General features: G+C 43.3%; 1 protein-coding gene across 1 annotated transcript in view; it reads right to left on the bottom strand.

The window, feature by feature from the left end:
- The window catches only part of MTHFD2L (methylenetetrahydrofolate dehydrogenase (NADP+ dependent) 2 like), a 1,043,973-nt gene that overhangs the window by 652,321 nt on the left and 372,547 nt on the right, over positions 1-19,105 (bottom strand). The window lies entirely within an intron of this gene.

The raw sequence follows: 19,105 nt of genomic DNA, 5'->3' as shown, positions 1-19,105 counted from the left end.
AAAAGTAAATGTATTTATGTTTTATTATTTATTTATTACATTTGTTGATCGGGTATGTCCGACTGGGCCAGAGGTCCATTTTCAGCGCTGACCCATGGAGAAAAACTCCACAGTAATACAAACAACAAACATAGTAACAGCAAATTTAGTACAATAGAATTATATACAGCATCAAGGGACAGTACAATGCAAGGTCCTGATAAATATAGAAGAACCAGGGAGAAAACTCCACTGTAGTACAAAACAATCAGAAGTACAACAAAATCAAAATCAAGTAGCAGTAAATCTAATACAATCAGTAGAACTCTACAAAGACTGTTGCAGTAACAGCCAAGAGACAGTAGTATCTATAATATAATCTGTAGAACTGTACATTTGCACTGTAGAATGATCAATACAGTAGACAGTATGTAGGTAAGATTAGAAGGTAAGGTAAGAAAGGTAAAAAGAGTGGGGAAAATAGATTAGCCTGGGGAGAGGCAGGAGCACAGCCAGTGTCTTATAATATGTTCCTTTAATAGTGATTTGAACTGCTCACGAACTGGATTTTTTGTTATTGTGTCTGGAAGGGTGTCCATAGTTTGGCTATTTGGTGTTAATAGAGGGAGTTGTCATGTTGGTTATGGGACTTGATTGCTTTTAGTAGGACTTTGTTGGAAGATCTGAGGAATCTGCTATTTGTGTTAGGTTGAACTAAAGAGGAGATGGCAGGGCAGTTGTTGGTATGATAGATTAATTTATGAGCTAAGGATAGTTGATTGAGAGATAGAAGGTTGAGGAGCTTGTCGGTTTAATATTGAGGGAGCTGAGCAGTGGTGGGATCTGTGTGGGAGATTAGTGGCAAATTTTGCAATCTTGTGGTAACATAATTCTAGATTGCTGAGGTCAGATTTTCAAAGGTTAGTAAATGTGAGAGAGCGCTGTAGAGGATGGTAGATAGAAGGTGTGTGCAAGCAGTAGCTAGCCTGGCTTTAGGAGTATTTAGTTTGATGTGGACTATTTTGATGGTTTAGGCAATATGTATGCCAAATTTGAGGTTGTCATCTATGGTAACACCTAAAAGTTTAGTGTGGTTAGTAGGGGTGATATTGGTAACATTTGCAGAGATAATTGATAGAGGGGGTGGGGAAGTCTTGTTTTTTTTTTTGTTACTGAAAACTCTGACTTTGGTTTTGTTGGGATTTAAAATGAGTTGATGTTGGGGGAGGTAGGATTCAATGTCCTGAAAAAGGATTGCATTTTTAGTTAGAGTTCTTGGGGTGTGGGGGTGAAGAGTTAAGGCCAGCATCATCTGCATACTGTATTATGGAGGCATGTTGAGTTGCTGTACTGAGATTGTTTGTGAATATGATGAAGTTAAGTGGACTGAGAATGGATCCTTGGGGGAATACCCACGGTGATGGGGAGTAAGGGGGAAAGAGAGTTTTCCCACTTTGTAGCCTGTTGATGATTAGAGATGTAGCTGTGGAACCAGGTTAATGAGGATAGACTAAGGCCATAGGAAGATAGTTTATTTAGTAGAAGTTGGTGAGATACAAAGTTGAAGACTTTAGATATGTCCAGGAATATGGAATAGACATGCAAGCCTTCATGCATGAGGTGGTGGATGGTGTTAATGAAGGTTAGGAGGGCAGTGCTATGCTTAGGCCTGAAACCATGATGAGAGTTGGAAAGGAGGTTATTGTTAAGGAAGTAGTTTATGAGCTGGTTGTGGATGCATTTTTCTAAGATTTTTGCTAGGGGGGAAAGTATGGCTATCGGACGATAATCGGTCAGCTCTTTGGAGGGGCCACCTTTGGGGAGTGGTATAATATGAGATATTTTCCAAATGAGTGGAACATATTGTTCTTTAATTGAGTGATTGATCAGGATTGAAATTGGGTAAGCAATTGAAGGGGATACAAGTTTTAGATATTCATTAGGGAGTGTGTCTGCAGCAGTGCAGCAGTGTTAGAGTTTGGACAAGAAAGTTTTTATGTACTTAGTTTGTATGGGTGAGAAGGAGAAAGGCCTGTGATAGTTTATGGCTGGGGTGGGGACAATGAGTGGCTGGGTTGGCTGGTTGTCTAGAAGAAAGGTGACAGTGTTGATGAAGTTGAATTGAGTTGAGATAGGGGAAGGGTCATTTGAGGTAGCAGGTGGGGGGTAGAGGTAATAATAAATTAATAAATATTAAATTAATAAATACAACACCATGAAAAGGATATTAAATAAATTATGACAACCTAGGAGGTGATTCCAAGGTGGGGATCCTGTGTAAATTCATTTGAACAGTGTAAAAATAAAGACATAGTGGTCAGGATTCAAGAAATGTGCTGTGCACCCGAGCAAGCCTTACACCACTTATTGCTGATACACTGTAGTATAAAACACAGATTATATAAATGTCAGGCTGCACAACTGAGCAGCTAGTTGTGCAAAATGTCTACATTCAGAGTACGGTTAAACACCTAGAAACCAGCCAAAGTGGAGCAGAACAAGCAATAATCTATGGAACAAGGTATCCATCACTTAGCAGTTAGTACAGATCTTGTGATATGATTGCACTAGGTATCATGAGTCAGAGCATTGTAAGGCATACTTTTTTGAGTGCCACAGAGTACTAGCCTACCACACATTGTAAACACCTGCTGTCATGGTGCAATCATCTGGCCTCTTATTGGTTCCAGGAAAGGGAAGGAAAGAACAGTAGCAAATAGAGGAATACAATAAACAGAGGTACACACATAAGAGAAGCAAAAAGAAAAAGCAGGTGGGGAGGCAAGGCCGATAAGATAACTTACAACTTTATATATAACTAGGCAGAAGAAAATATAGGAAGGATGGTGTGTAAAGAGGGGAAGGAGAAATGTGGGTAAAGGTACTCTGTAGGGGTGTGCAAACAAAAGAACAGTACTGACAAACAGTGACTTATATGCACAGAGTAAGAATGGGAGATAGGCCTGCCAGAGACAGACAAATGGTGATGATGTGGAGTGGAAAGGCACAAGGCTGGATGGGTACAGCAAAATGAGGATATAACAGGATGGAATTGAAGGGCAGGGGCAGCATGCTGGCTGTAAACCAGTCCAGGGATATAGCAGTGTGACCCAAAAGAGAGTTCAGTTGAGTCAGTGTGTCTGGGAACAAGGGGAACACACCCTGGTCCAGTGTGCTGATTTCAGGAGCTTGTGAATTAAGTGCATCTGCTATACACTCCAAAATGTGTATGATGTTAGCTACCTAGTGGGCCATCACATTGTCCACTGCCCCCTGTACCTCTCGCTGCACTGATGGCTTATGGCTGAACTGCAGCAGGTTATTGAACCAGACTACTATCCTGGGAGAGGTTGGAATCCTTTCCATCGAGGCAGTCTGAGTTCTCACACTTGCCACAGCCACAGGGGCAGAATCAAGGCATAGCTGATTTTGCTGGAACTCCTCAGTCTTATTACCTGCAGGAAGGAGACACAATGGAAGGATAACACTACTAATGATGTGCTACAAAACAGGATAAAGAAAATAGTTCAGTGTGGTAGGTATTGTGCTACGTTGACTATGTTGTGCCATGCATCTTTTCTGCCTCCTGCACTATCATTTGGACAAACAGGATAGCAGATGCTTGGAATTGTGCCCAAATTTTCATTACTATGTTACAGTCTCACATGTGCATTCTAGACAGCAGAAGCCTTGCGCTGTCCTATTGACTCATAACTAAACACCTGTTCAATGCCCCATAATATGCTAAAGTGCCAAGACAAGCAGGTAAGCAACAGGCTCTAAGTGTCAGTCTGTTGTCCCAAGCAATCACCTGCACACAGCAGCATATTGCCTTCCCATAGTTGCCATCATGTTCTCCAAGTAAGTAGACTACAGTGATTGGCTAACTTTAATCAACATAACAATCACATCCTGTCATAGTCACTCAGGACTTGTGGGTGATCACTGCCAACAGTCTCAAAACGCCTTTCCTGTGGACATTGCAGATGTCCATTCCCCAGTAGCAGCACATTCTTATAATATGGGAGGCGGTAGTTCTGCCACTACATGCCAGAGTAATGACTCCCCAGATCATGACCACCTTGTTCCATACCCAACCACTCAAGGTCCCATAGTGCATACTCTTCCTGACATCAGAGGACATTATTTATGATACAGATAAACCTTTACAACATGAACCTGATCTCTACCTCAGGTAATGACCACCCGTCCAGATTGTGATGTGAGTCATGCCATTATGTCCTTCTCACATGTGCAAATGATGACAGCTGTGACCCACTGCACCATCCCTTCTCTGTGGTATATATGGAGATGTCTGATGCACAGTGTGACTTGGGCTGGCACTACCCATCATAGTCTTTAAGTAATGCTGCATGAATTACATTTGTTCTGTATGACACTGAACTGTTAGTGTTCATAGAATCACAGGATCATAGGAGGTTACTAGGCTAATGGTCCTGGGGCCCTTGCAAGCCTAGCCAAGAGTTTATCTCCAAAAGGAAACCTCAGTCAGCACCTGTCACCCCTGTCAATGAGGGACACAGGTGAAATCCATGTGACAAATTTGTGGATTCCCATCCACTTATCAAGGCTGCGCTTGAACAAGACCAGAGAGGTACTCTGTTTGATGTGTATGGGAAGTCTATTCCAGAGACGGGGCACCCTCTGGGAGACAAACCTGTCTCTCCTGCAGGTTTTGTTAATGTCACATATTAGATTCAGGCCTTTTGAGTGGGTAATGTGTGAGGAGTTAGATTTACGGATATGGAACATATGTAGTAAGGCAAGGTCTGAGATTGCCTTGTAGGCGAGACACAGATCACTTCTGGGCAATCTGTACAATACTAAGAGTGATAGTGATTTGAGCCTGTCCACATAGAACAGGTGTTGGAGGCCATGGATTTTCTTTGTGAGGTATTTCTGTGGCCTTTCCAGTTGGTGCAGATGTTTGGAGAAGTACTTACCAAACAGGGTGTTAGACTCAATTATTGGTCTAATGAGGGAGAAGTATAGAGCGGTAATAACCTCCTTTTTTCTGGATGCAATCCCTTTACTTATGAGATGAACCAAGTAAAAGGCTTTTCTGACCACTGCCACTACATGATGGTCAAATGTGAGAGTGTTGTCAACCTGAGTACCCAGGTTTCTCACCACAGATTGTGTGCTTAGGGGGTTGCCATTGATGTGGTAATCAGTAAGGGCAGTGTTTTTGCCGAATGGTATGATGATACATTTTTTTGCATTTATCTTGAGGCCATGACTTTGACACCAGTCATTAGTTGCTTTGAGACCCTCTTGAAGTATGTTAACATCATTTGGGGAGTCAGTGACAGCACCCAACATACAGTCACCCACAAACCTGGTCAGCCATAGGCCGTGTTGCACATCATATTCCCATATAGGAGGGCCAAATATCACTGTGTTACTTGTACTTCTCTGTACTGTGAATGTCATTGCCTTAAGGTTGTGCTGCAGCTGCTTTTCACTATATCTTGATCTTATTATTATCACTGGATTATGGTGCCTGCTGTGACAGATGCAGCTGTAGCTGGGTCCTGATATTCTCTGCATGCTTCTTGGTGATCATGCTATGTGGCATGTATCATGGTATGAACACCTTGCAAGCTTTGAAAGGTTCATACCCTACAGCTTTCCCACATGTCTTCAGTCAGCAGAACTCTTTCTTCAGCAGGCCCAACACATGGTCAGTGAAGTTTATGATTTGAAGTTGGGCAGTATTATATGGGGCCTCTACACCCTGGAAGGGTGCTAATTACACATTAACACACACCCTGGAGGGCATTATTGCTATTAGAGAATGGGCTGTTTGTAAAATTGTTGTCTTTATTTACCTTATTTTTTGGGCCCTTACTCCTAAATTATTTGGTTCGTTCGCAATCATTGGAAATAGAAGTTACTAAATAATGACATACATTTGAGTTTCAGACTTTTATTTCCTTCAGAAAATTCATGCTAACACAAATCCTTTACTTAAGCAACTTTGTAATTTTATAATAGCAAAAACTAAAATCTGTTTCTATTTTACAGCCTTTATCCCCCCTTTATTTTAGACTTTATCCAGATTTCTTCATCTGAAAGGTCCATAGATATGTAAACCTCTTTACTGCTGCTGCAGCCAATAGTCATCTCACTCACTCTCTCTCACACACACAGCCCTCTGCTTCAGAAAATGCATGCTAATGGAAACCCCATTATTCTAGCAGCTTTCTAAGTTTATTAGAGCAATATTTAAAATCTGTCCCTATTCTCGATCATTTGTTCCCGTTATTTGTGTCTATGTGTAGATTTCTTGTGCTAAGAGGTTGAGAGGTATGGTTGAGAGTTACGGAAATCTCATAACTGATGCTGCTGCTGCCAAGGGAAAGCTGGAATACTCTCACTTTCTCTCTCACACTCATAAACAAACACACACACACACACACACACACACACACACACACATAAAAACACACGCAAGCACACACACCCGCACACTTTTTTCCTGTTTCATTTATTGTTTTAAACTCACTAAACAGCAAAAGAGCTGATTAGCGAGTGTATAATAGTAGCTCAGTCAGTCCCTCTCTCTCTTACTCTCATACACACATACACTCGCACACAGACATACACACAAACATGCTTTTTTATTTTAATTTTTTTCTTTTTTTTATTTTACACTCACTAAACAGCTAAAGCACTGCTTAGCAAGCATAAAATAATGGCGACCATTAGATTTTTCTGTCCGAGCTCCACGGCAGCTTGATAGGCTGCCATGAAGCAGTGGACTCATTTTTCAGTGGACATCTCCACTCAGGGTGCTGATGTGCAATTTGCCTGTTCTCTAATGCTGTTTAGCAATACTGCAAGCATTCCTAAGGAAAACCATCAAGAAAGAGGTCCAGTGAGTACATCACCTTTTTTATTTAATTACTTAATTTATTTTCTTCAATTTGTTTATCAGGAAAATCTGGGTGGGGACTGAAATGCTCATTTTCAGTGGAAGCCCAGGGAGAAAAGCTTCAAAACAAGGATAGAAATACATCTTGACAGTTCAAAACAAAAACATTCAACAAACATTATTTGCAAAGTATTTAAAAGCAAATAGTTACAAACATTATTTACAAAGCATATCAGATAAAAAAATAAAGGGCAGGATTTACGAAAGCTTGCACGGAGTGCAAGAAGAGTGTAGGAGCTCACGGTGGCAATATGTCTGCCATGCGATCCAGGTACAGCCGGCAGTTGCGTGTACGAGAGCTGCTAAAGCTACTCTTGCATGGACAGTGTCATGGTATGCAAATTACCTCATTTACTGCTGAAAGCTATGCAAATGAGGAAAATTTGCAATCCAGAAAACACTAACCTGTTCGTGGAAGATTAGTGTTATCTGCAGAAATGTACTCCGCTGGTAACGGAGTACCGTTCTGCAAATAGCTAAACGGAGCTATGACAGCTCCAAATAAAGGATGCATACAGTTAAGGAAGCATGTCAATGGCCAAATATAAGGCCATTGGCATTTATAAATGTTTAAAATTATTAAAATCTAACTTTTGTTTTCCCCCGATCTCCAATGTTTAATCATGGCGCAGCACCGCGCAAACGTGTGGCGCTTTAAAAAAACAAGAAAATAATAAAAAAATAGCCAAAAATAGGCATTTTTACTAAAAAGCTTATCTTGTCATGCAGGTGAATGGCAGACTGAAGACAACATGGCCACTGAGTAGTGGATAATAAGGGGGCGAAGCTCAGTGTGAGAGATGTAACCATGCATTAGTAGGTAATCCTATGCAAATGAGGATACGGACAGTGAATCCCAATTTTACCCAGCATGTGAGCCATGTCCCAAGAGTGTAAGTGTAGGAGTAGGTGAGTAGTAGAGTAGAATATAGGTGACATCATGAGGGAGTATGTCAGAAAGGCTGTAAGCTAATTGGAGCACAGTGGCTTGTGTTTGCCCTGAGTTGCTCAGGATTGCAAGAGGCGTGCCTACAGTTGTCCTATTTGAAAACCTGAAACCAAAGGTGCACATTGTTAAAATATCGAAAATTTCTTGCAAACGTGCACACAGCATGTGCGCTCATGTGTGCGTGTGTGCACGCATGTGCACGTGTTTGCGCGGCACTGCCCCGGGCGGAAACAGAAAGGGAAAAGGAAGGAAAAGAAGTAGTAGGAAGTTAACCAAGGAGAACCAGCAGAGCTGCCAGGTGAAATATATCAGAATCAGCCAATTACCCAGGCAGCAGATTATCCCAGCCCAGCCCAGCACTTTAAACTCTGCAAACAGCATTCCCCCCTGTTTTTTCCCAAGAACTCTGCAACACTGCAGTATACAAAGAGGGAAAGCTTAAAAAGCTTAAGTCAGACAAAATGTTAGGGGCTGCTCTTGCTATCATAAACCAACATGTGCAAGGTGCTGAGGGTGGTGATGTTGTGAATACTGCTGAGCAATCCACAGTGAGGAGACGGAGAAGAGTGTACAGACCCAGGGTAACCTACCAGGGGCTACATGAGTTGGAGATAGTGGAGTGCTATAGGGTGGACAGAGACCTCCTGCAGCAAATTGTTGAGCTGTGCCGGCCACGTCTCACACATAGAACCAACAGAGGGGAACCCATCCCAGTGGATACCAAAGAATGTGCTGGCATAAGAATACTAGCTACAGGTACCTTCCAGAGACCAACTGGTGATATGATGGGGATTTCACAGACATCAGCATATAGGGTACTCCACCAGTTCCTGGATGCCATGTCAGCACATGTCAGTGACCATGTATATTTCCCTAATTCCCGTGAGGCATTGGCCAGCAATATGCGTCTTTTCCATCAAATAGCAGAATACCCTGAGGTAGTGGGTGCGATAGACTACATGCACATATGCATCAAAGCACCACCCGGTGAGCGGGGTGGGGTCTACATCAACCGCAAGGGCTTTCCCTCCATCAACTGCCAGGTTGTGTGCGATGCCTATGACATAATAATGAATGTGTGTGCTGGCTGCCCTGGAAGCTACCACTATTCCCACATCTGGCATCTGACGCAGCTGTACCAGAGATTTGCCAATGGGGACATCCCTGATGGTCACCTAGTGGGGGATTCTGGATACGCACTGGAGCCGTGGCTGATGACACCCATCAGAAATGCACACACACCTGAACAAGAACTCCATAATGAGGCACATGCACAAACAAGAAACATAATTGAGCATGTGTTTGGGATTCTCAAGTCACGGTTCCAGTGCCTGGACACATCTGGTGGAGCCTTGCAGTACTCACCAACTACATGTACCCAAATTGTTATGGTATGTGCCATGCTACACAATATGATCCTGTGGAAACAGCTGCAGCAGGAACAGCATGGGGCAGGGCCAAAAAGTCCCCACCATTGCCAAGGCCTGCACAGGCACAGCCTCACTCAGAGGAGGAACAACCTGAGCCAGCCCCAGTAGCAGAAGGAGGTGTGCCCAGTATGCCCTGGCCTTGGCAAAGAGGCAATGCATAGCACATACACTGACTCAGTAGGAACCCTGGAAATGACACCTCTCCCTGACTAGCACATACAGTAAAAGGGATGCCTAACTTGACACTACCTGTTTTTAAACATGTATAGGGAGTGTACTATGTGCATCCGACAGAGGCAGCCCTGCAGCACCACCTGAGGCATGAGTGCCCTATTCTAAGCAATATAAAGCACTGCTAAGCATGTTTTACCAGTATTGAGAATATTTAAATACAATTGCACGTAGCTGCACACCACACTAACCAGCACAATATCAGGCAACATCAAGCAATGCTGGGCAAAGTCGTGCAAAGTTGGGTAAACACACTCGTACCTGCTTTACCGTTCCATAACCAGTCAGGCCTGCCCAGCAGGAAAATAAAAAGCAGTGACAGGGCTCAAACTCAGGATACTGTGCACTATAGTCACAGTACTGAACCACTAAGCCATGACAGCATTTCGCTGGCGCAGACACAACTTAAGTCACTCACACATACAAGCTGGGGGGGGGGGGTCACATACCTAACAGTCACAGCCAGCAGGACAATTGTAGACAAATGCAAACACAAACAAATGCTGTATCTTGCCCTCTGAAGAGGCATATGAGTACCCTCCCCCCAGGCCTATGCAGACAGATAACAGCAGGCCAGGCAGTGGGATGTGGGTTGGGTAAGCTATGAAGTCACAAACTAATATGCGTGTAATTGGAAGCGAAGGTCTGTAGTATAGTGGTATGCCTCAAGCCAGTACGATAGGCAACTGTACAGAATGAAATGGAGTACCTGACATAGCAATGCAGGCCTAGCAAATGTGTGTAAGTGTCAGGTGTACCCCTCTTCCTATGTACACCCACAGTAACAATCAGGTGTGCCCCCCTAGGTAGAAATGTACAAATAATAGCTGCCTCCCCTGTATGTAGAAATGTTGATAGGTCTCTGCAAATTGACTCATGGAAGCCCTGCAGGCACAGCATGCTTCCTGTTGATGTACAACACAAAGGTGAGCCCTGAAGTAAAAACCAGCTTGATGTTTCACACACATATAATATATATGCCCATAGTGGGCATGCTCACACACTTAAACAAATTTAGCAAATTTCAGTCAGCAACATACTGAAAGGTCATACTGGGCATGCTCACGCACTTAAACAAACAAGGCAAATGTCAGTCAACAACATACTGAAAGTTCATACTGGGCATGCTCACACACACAGGCCATGTCTGAGTACAGCAGTGGGCCATACATATCTAGCAGTTGCAGTTCTTACTCCAGACACTTGTCACTATTCACCAATCCTGTCTTGCTCACACAGTGATATGAAAACAGACCCATATAATATACTGGGCCCCTGTCATAATCAAACTATGTACTACAAGTACTTAAGTTGTTCAAAGAAAGTGAAAATCCAAAGAAGATCAATAAATCTATGATCAGTATAATCAAGAAACAATGAACACTCCTAACATTATCAAGTCATGTTCTGGCAAAAATATTGCCAAAGAGTCCATAGGGAACCATGAAGCTTTCTTTCGCTATGTCATAAATATCAATGTAAACTCATATATGTTCTGAGTTAGTGCAAAGTGTAAATGAATACATGTACATAACTGACATTGCCAACATCTTGTTAGACAGGTTCATACATATTTAACCCCCTCTCACTGACAAAAGGGCCCATTACCATACCTGGAGATTGTGAAAACCCAGAGATCACATATACAATGGTTAAACAGCTCCATCCAAACCTAAAAACATGGCATCTATGGGATGACATGGTTTACCTGGCTGTGTCATATGTGAACTCCAAAACAAACAGACCCTGCACCTGCACAGTCTGTTGAGACTCACCCTCTGTACAGGATATGAAACTGTTGAATGGATTACAGCAACATTTGTCACACCCCACAAGTGTTGGTGCACAACAGACCATGGGAACTATTGTCTTATAAGCCTAATAAGCCTGATCTGCAAGGCCATGGAGTCCATCATTATGGAACTCATAAACAGAGCTATTGGGAGCCTACAAACACCCAACCCTACCCATTTTGTTTGACCAGGGGCAGATCATGGCTCCTAAACCTGCTAGACAGTTTTCAAGGCAGTCACCCAGGACATACATCAATGAAATGAGCTACACACGGCCTACATAGAACTTGAAAAGCCCTTTTCCAACATCTCACACACATGTCGTATCCACAAAATCAACAACCTGTGCATAAACACGTATGTCATCTGATGGATTGCCAAATGGGGCACAGATAGATCCCACAAGGTAAGAATTGTGGTCGCCTTGTTGGACTGTAAGCTGGTAACAACTGCTGTCCCCCATGGCTCAGTCCTGGGACCCCTCCTGTCTGGTGTATACTTTTCAGAAATACAGTCAAACACACGAGGGCTATGGTTAGCAAAGTTTGTGGATGACTGCAAAAAGGTTGTCATAATCAATGTTTGGGACAACAGAGACATCCTTAAAAAGGGTCTCAGTCAGACAGATGTGGTGTCAAAATTATGACCTCAAGCTACAGTCATACAAATACCTCATAGGTGCCAACACCCTAAATATGGAGGTAATAATAAGGGATCTATGGACACATGCGGATAGTCATCTCTACATCCAGAAACACATTCACAAAGTGGTTAGAAAATCATGCTATGTGTTCCCAGAAATTGCCAAGGTCTTTGCATGTAGGTCAAAGGAGGTTCCCTCTACTCATCAGTCATCAGACACATCAGAGAGTATCATGGCAGACTTGCAATGAATCTGACTAGGCACCTTCAGCAGCTGGAAAGACCACTGAAGTACCTCAACAAGAGGATTACTGGCCTCAAACAGTTGCCCCATGCAACAAGACTGAAGTTAACTTAATCTGTACTCTGTTGCATACTGTCTACTCAGGAGATCTCTGCCCAACAGACAGGTCCATGTCCAATGCAGAACTGATGTACATGTGCTATCTGAAGTAATCCCAAGCTCACTGTGCCACATGCTCTAGGGATATCATCATCACAACAATAAATAGAACATGTTGGAGGGATACATTACTAATTCACAGACTTCCCTTGCTTTGGAACAGGCTCCCAACCTACATTAAGCTGAGTCCCTCACTGACACTCTTCCAGAGGAGCCTTGATGAGTGTATGTGAAACTGAACTGTCACACCATGGATCACTTCATCAGCTCTACTACACAGAGGCCTAGGGAACTAACCCCATGTCTGGTGATAGCTGTACACTCCGGCCATACTAATATATGCCTTCAGGCAGGTAGCCTATTACCTACCTATGTACCTATATATATGTAGGGGGAACACAGTATAATAAGCCAAATATGGATGGGCAGAGATTGTGTAAGAGGGTGACCATGACAGGGAGCCATCCAGGACTGTCCCACCCAGCACACATCCCAATGGCACAAAAGACATGAGGTGCACATCTCACCCACTGTACATAACGGCCACCAGTATCTGTAAGCATTACAGTGTATGTGGTCCATGTGCCTGCTGTACAACATGACTGTACAATGAAGTACACGTCTACTATCTGTAAACATGTATCTGTCACATAGGTTCATAGGTATGTAGTAGACTATCTTCACAAAGGCATATATTAGCCTAGGAAAGTTGTTCAGCTTTCACCACCCCATTGGGTAGTCTCCTAAGCCCTAGTTCTAATAGTTAGTACCCTAAGCCCCTTTCTACTGGGGCTGCTGATGTGATGCCTGGCATGAATTGTCTGTTTCCCATCCACTCATCAAGGTTCCTATTGAAGAGTGTCAGCGAGGGCCTCTGTCTGATGTACATTGGGACTCTGTTCCACAGCAAGGCATGTGTCTGAGATGGTACTCTATCCCACTAGTATGTTGTATTCATTGTTGTGATGAGGTTCATATCCCTGGAGTGTGTAGTGTGACTCAATTTTGTTATCCGTAGATGGAGCATGTTCAACAGTTATGTGTTGGACATGGCTCTGTATGTTAGGCAGAGTGTGCCTCTGAGTAGGCGGTACACAACAGAGAACAGATGCAGTTTTACCAGTTGTGTTGCATAACACAACTGATTGAGGCCAGTAATCCTCTTGGTGAGGTACCTCTGTGGTCTCTACAGCTGCTGGATATGCTTAGTTGAGTACATCCAAAATGGTGCATTGCAGTCAATGATGGGTCTGATGACTTAAAAATAGAGGGCCACCACTACATTTTTTTATCCTGATGCAAACCCTTTGTTGATTAGATAGGCCACATAGGATTTCCTAATCACTTTGGCAACATGGTTGTCAAAGGAAAGATGACTATCTACTGTGTCCCCAGATCCCTTATTACCTTGTCAGCTTTTAGGGGGTAACACCTATGTGGTAGTTTGTGGGTACTTTGTTTTCACCAAAGGGGATTACTATGCATACTTCCACATTGAGCTTGAGGCCATGATTCTGATACCACACATCTGACTCATAGAGTCCCTTCTGGAGAATATTTGTGTCATCCCGGGAATCTATTATGGCAAACACTTTACAGTTCCCAGCAAACTTAGTCAACCACAACCCTCCTGTGTTGGCATGTACTTTAGAGAAGTCTATACCAAACAGGAGGGACCCCAGGACTGAACCCTGGAGAACACCAGTTGTTACCGGTGTAGAGTCTGACATGTAGCCAGCAACTCTTAATTTGTGGGATCTATCTGTGAGCCAGTTTGCAATCCATCTTGTGATGTATGGATTCATGCCCAGGTTGGTGAGTTTATCTATGATACCTGACTGGGGAATTGTGTCAAAGGCCTTAGCAAGGTACAGGTAGGCTGTGGGGAGCTCATTTCAATTATCTGTAGCCTGGGTAACTGTCTCAAAGAAATCCACCCAGTTCAGGAGGCGTGATCTGCATTTGATGAAGCCAAACTGGGTGTGCTCAACTGTGTGAAGGTTCCCAATGTCTTTATTGTTGACTTCCATTATGATTGGCTCCATTGCCTTGCAGATCAGACTCATCATGCTCATAGAGCGTGAATGCCAAGGGTCTTTTATGGCCCCACCCCTGTGGAGTGGGAAGAACGTTACTGTGCAACATTCTATGGGTACATATCCTGTAGAGAGGATGTAGAGGGAGGTGTAGGTATCCTTGATTAATATGGATACACCCCCACCCTATGTGCTATGATCCAGGTTCTGATGCTGGAAGGTATGGAATGAGTAGTATCCTGGTAGTGCTGCTGTGCTCTCTGGATCCTTGAATTAGGTTTCTGTTACTGCACAGTATCAATATTCTCCATACTGAGAAGTGCCTCAAGTGTGTGCATTAGGAGGCTGAGACTTCTGGCAATGAGAGCATTTAGCTCACTTTGTGGTTATTTGTGTTGGTTACAGTGTTTGGTTTGTCTTGAGTGACCGGTGTTCCACACCTGAAGTCAACGGCTCATTGGTCCAATCTGACCATAAGCTGATTACCCTACATATCTACATTCTGCCCCCACCCCCCATTAAGGAAACCATGTTAAAAAATTTCTCCAAAGCCAACTTCATGCTTCTTAAGACAGAAGTGGTGAACTTCAGGACACCCATGCAGATGGACAATACAGTTACGACTACTGAATCTGGTGTCAAAACCATGGCCTCAAGCGGAATGCCAACAAATGCATAGTCATCTCCTTTGGGAAAAACAAATTTCCCACAAATCACCACATAGGTGGTAAACCACTAGGTACGGAAAATGTAATTAGGGACCTGGGGACCCAGGTAGATAGTAACCTCTCCTTTGATAATTACATTGCCAAAGTGGTTAGAAATTCCTTCTATGTAGCCCACCTAATCATGAAAGGGTTCACCTCTAGATCAAGAGAGGTCATTGTGCCCCTCTACTCATCACTCATTAGGCCCATAATAGAGTACAATGCCCCATTTGGTATGTACCTTAATTGGCACATGCAACAGCTGGTAAGACCACAGAAGTGGGAGGCTGGCATAATGGTTAGGGTGTTTACCTTGCAAACAGAAGGTGCAGGGTTTGATTCTCACATGGGGTAGTTGGCTAGGCTTAAAGTGACCCACAAGGGCAGTTAGCCTAATAATAAAAAATAATAATAATCTAAGTACCTCACCAAGAGGACCATGGGCCTCAAAGAGATGCCCTATGTAGCTCGACTAAAGAAATTCCAGCTCTACTCAGTTGCTTACTGCCTGCTCAGAGGTGATCTATGCCTGACGTATAAGGCCATATCCAACCCGGAATTAATGTTCATGCTCCACCTCAAGAAAACCAAATCTCTTAGAGCCACACGATCCAGTGAATTAAACCTCAGCACAGCAATAAACAGGACATGCTGGAGGGATAGATTCCTGTTCCAGAGACTTCCCTCACTCTGTAATAGAATCCAGTTTATGTTAGGTAGAGCCCCTCGCTGACTCTCTTCAAGAGGAATCTTGATGAGTGGATGGGAAATTGTAAATTTACCCCTGGGATCACTTCATTGGCCCTGCTAGACAGAGGCCCAGGAAACTAATTTAAAAGGAGGCGAAAGCCAACACATTCTGGCTAGGCTTATAAATGCCCTTGGGCAGATAGCCTAGTACCTACATATGAAACTACACGCACTGGGGACCTAAACCTTGTCACCACAATAAACAGAACATGCCAGAGGGATAGATTCCTGTACCAGAGACTTCCCATACTCCAGAATAAACTACCTATATCAAACAAAGCTCCTCATTAGCACTCTTCAAGAAAAATCTTGAGAATAGGAAATTCACCCTGGGGATCACTTTCGTGTCTCTGCTTGACAGTAGCACAGGAAAATAAATTTCTTGGGTGGCAAAAGCCAGAGTACCTTTTTGGCTGGGCTTGTATAAGCCCCAGGGCTGATAGCCTAGTACCTACCTATGAACCTATGAACCTTTAAGCCTTGCCTAAAAAAGGTAATATGGGGACAGCAAGAGCCTTGGCCAGTATTCAGAAGCATAGGGGTGACAGGTGCAAACCATCTGTAGCAAAGCAATGAGGCTTGTCTCTCATGTCATCACAGGCAGACAGAGACTGGATCCCCTTTGAATGACACCAGAAGCTCAGCCAACTGTTGAAGTTTATTGTCTTTCTGTTATATTGCAGCATTATGTAGGTGAAGGTAAGATGCTACTCAAGGTCAGGGTCATACCAGCCTGGGCTACATGATCATAAAGCTAATATATATCTCTTGTCATGTTGTCCTGGGAGGTAAGTCTCAGATCATTCACACTGACATGTACAAAGAACACGTCATATATGTACCTGTTCTGGAGTGATGTAAGTGCTTGGGTTATGAGGCGGATCATAGCACATGACAGACAACTGACAGTAACCTTCCCCTTGTCCAGCTGAGTGAGTAGAACATCTGTGACCCTGACTATGAAGTCACCTATTACTAGTGTGTTGGGTATGTTATTTTGCCTTAGGGCCTATTGTGAGGCACACTGCTTTGATGTATTATGGGTTTTCTGGCGTGTGCTTGGAGGTGCATGTTGCTTGCTTGTCTGCTTAGGAGGACACTCTCTCTTTTTCAGATTAATATTTGTATTCTCTGAGTATGGTAATATGTGTGTGTTTTGCTGGTGCTTATATTGTAGGTCTATGTGAGACAGTTGGTGTTGTGGTTGTATAACCCTACTCCTCCTGACTGTATTGTCCAGTATTGGGTTGACAGAGCTTAGCCACCAGTTTGACCCTGTGTGTGCCAGCATGTGATGCATCAACCCATATATGATATGGTCATGGCCGATGCATACAATACACTCACAATACACCTAGTATGATTAGCCTGCTGAGGTTAGCAAATGTGTAAAAAACCTTTGGGCAAACTGTCAGCAAGTAATGTCTATATTGCACCCTGTAACTCCATATTGCTTGCTGTAGTGTAAAGACGTACTTAGTTTGGATTAAGAACACCGCACTTGCCAACTGTGTGTGTGTGTGTGTGTGTGTGTGTGTGTGTGTGTGTGTGTGTGTGTGTGTGTGTGTGTGTGTGTGTGTGTCTCCCTGGGGAGAGAGCAACCTTTTTGGAGACTACTCATACTCCTTAAAAGTGGTATACTCATCTTTGTCAAGTCTGATGACGTCACCATCCTACAAATATACCTGTGGAAAGAAAAAATCCCAGCAATGTGAATAGCCTGTCATGTAAAGGTCTACTGCTGCAATATCATAATGTAGTTAGGTAGGGGTTTGAATGCTGCACTTGCCAACTGTGTGTGTGTCTCCCTGGGGAGGAGCAACTTTTTTGGAGACTACTCACACCTCTTAAAAGTGGCATACTCATCTTTGAAGGTTAGTAGACCAAGCCAGATAGGCAGGATTAAGTTGGTTTGTACATGTGCTGAGGAGGGATGCAGAGTATATTGTGAAATAGATGCTAAGGATGAAGCCGTCAGGTAACAGGAAAAGAGGAATGCCTAAGATAAGGTTTATGGCTGCAGTGAGAGAGGACATGCAGGTGGATGGTGTGACAGCGCAAGATGCAGAGGGCAGGAAGAAATGGAAACAGATGATCTACTGTGGCGACCCCTAATGGGAGCATCCGAAAGGAGAAGAAGAAGACGTAGTTCAACCCTTGTGGACTGTGAACACCATTACCATGCATCATTCCACAAGTGTGTAACCTGTATAGAGGCTGCATCTGGACAGAGTGTTTAGGTGAGTGGTGACTTCATATGTCAGCTTGTGTATGACACAGCCAGGGACACTGTCCAGTACCATTGCCACTGTGGTTTGGACTTTGGTAAAGAGATGTTTTAACAAGAGTGCCTGTGAATCATCAGGTTTTACATTATTCAAGTCTGGAAATGTGGCCCTTGTGTAATGACAGGGTGGTGAAATCCGCATTCAAACTGTCTGACAAGGAATTGGTAATGTCAGTCAGATAAGTGTACTTTGTGAGCATTTACATTAACTGTGACCCAATCTGAGATTTCCCCTGTAGATTATAAACAACACTAAAGAAAGTTTTAGTGTTGGCTTTAGAATCCTTGCAATTTTGTATTTTGAAGCTTGCCTTGCATGTTTATTGAGGGATTGTATTTTCCCAATGATACTGACCAGAGAGGATATCCCTTCTTGGTATGTAACTCTTTTTTGGTACAACTTCACACCTTCTATTATATATTTAGTTTATGGCAGGGGTCCATGAGACTAATGCACTTTTACTGTATAAGTGAGAATTTCTTGTGTTTGTGATAGCACGGTCCATGCAACCCTGTAGGTGAACAGTGTGCATTACTAAAGGATTATGCAGCTGGGACAGTGTTAACCTTAGTAATGCAAACCAATGACAGAAAGCAACAACAACACCTACAGCACAGTGTCAACCCGTGTCATACACACACATGCGTACTCAAGTTCCAAAATGTGTGTAGTAAAATGCATGCTGGCCACCAACAGAAACTATGGAGTGTTAACACTGGCCAGTACAGGGTATGTCACTCTGCCCATGTGTCCAATATGCATGTACATGCAGACAGTGCAACTCCACCATGTTCACAAATGGACACCTGCAAACCTGTGTTGCACACACCCCACCCTTACTGTCCACTGTATAATGCATGCTGACACAACTACACACATCAGCCAAGTGGCACATGAGCAAACAATACACAATTGGAATAAACACTGGTGAAAACAATA

Source organism: Protopterus annectens, chromosome 2.part0 (genome assembly GCF_019279795.1).
Source record: "Protopterus annectens isolate FY-2018-M chromosome 2.part0, PAN1.0, whole genome shotgun sequence".
Lineage (NCBI taxonomy): Eukaryota > Metazoa > Chordata > Ceratodontiformes > Protopteridae > Protopterus > Protopterus annectens.
The sequence above is the reverse complement of the archived record's forward strand: the minus strand, read 5'-3'. Positions and strand labels throughout refer to the sequence as shown.